Source organism: Odontomachus brunneus, unplaced genomic scaffold (assembly GCF_010583005.1).
Source record: "Odontomachus brunneus isolate Ranch 3 - 2012 unplaced genomic scaffold, Obru_v1 Obru_scaffold_109, whole genome shotgun sequence".
In the NCBI taxonomy this organism is placed as follows: Eukaryota; Metazoa; Arthropoda; class Insecta; order Hymenoptera; family Formicidae; genus Odontomachus; species Odontomachus brunneus.
The window spans coordinates 23,087-23,629 of NW_022639559.1; positions in this window are offsets into that span (position 1 = coordinate 23,087).

The following is a 543-nucleotide window of genomic DNA, read 5'->3' on the forward strand; positions in this document are numbered from 1 at the left end:
GAATTTCCATCTGCAAATCGCTGCTGAATCGGAACAAAATCGACCCATTTCTGCAGCGGATGGTGACTAGTGATGAAAAGTAGGTCACTTATGACAACGTCAAGCGAAAACGGTCGTGGTCGAAACGCGGTGAGCCGGCGCAAACGGTAGCCAAGCCAGGATTGACGGTCAGGAAGGCTTTGCTGTGTGTTTGGTGGGATTGGTAGGGAATCATCCACTATGAGCTGCTCCCCTACGGCCAAATTCTTAATTCGGACCTGTACTGTCAACAATTGGACCGTCTGAAAGAATCAATCGCCCAGAAGCGGCCAGCTTTGGCCAATAGGAGAGGAATTGTGTTCCATCAGGACAACGCCAGGCCACACACATCGATAGTGACTCGCCAGAAGCTCCGGGAGCTTGGTTGAGAGGTTCTTATGCATCTACCTTATAGTCCGGACCTGGCTCCAAGTGATTACCACCTGTTCCTGTCTATGGCGAATGATTTTGCTGGTGAAAAATTCGCCTCAAGAGAAGCTTGTGAAAATCGACTGTCCCAGTTTT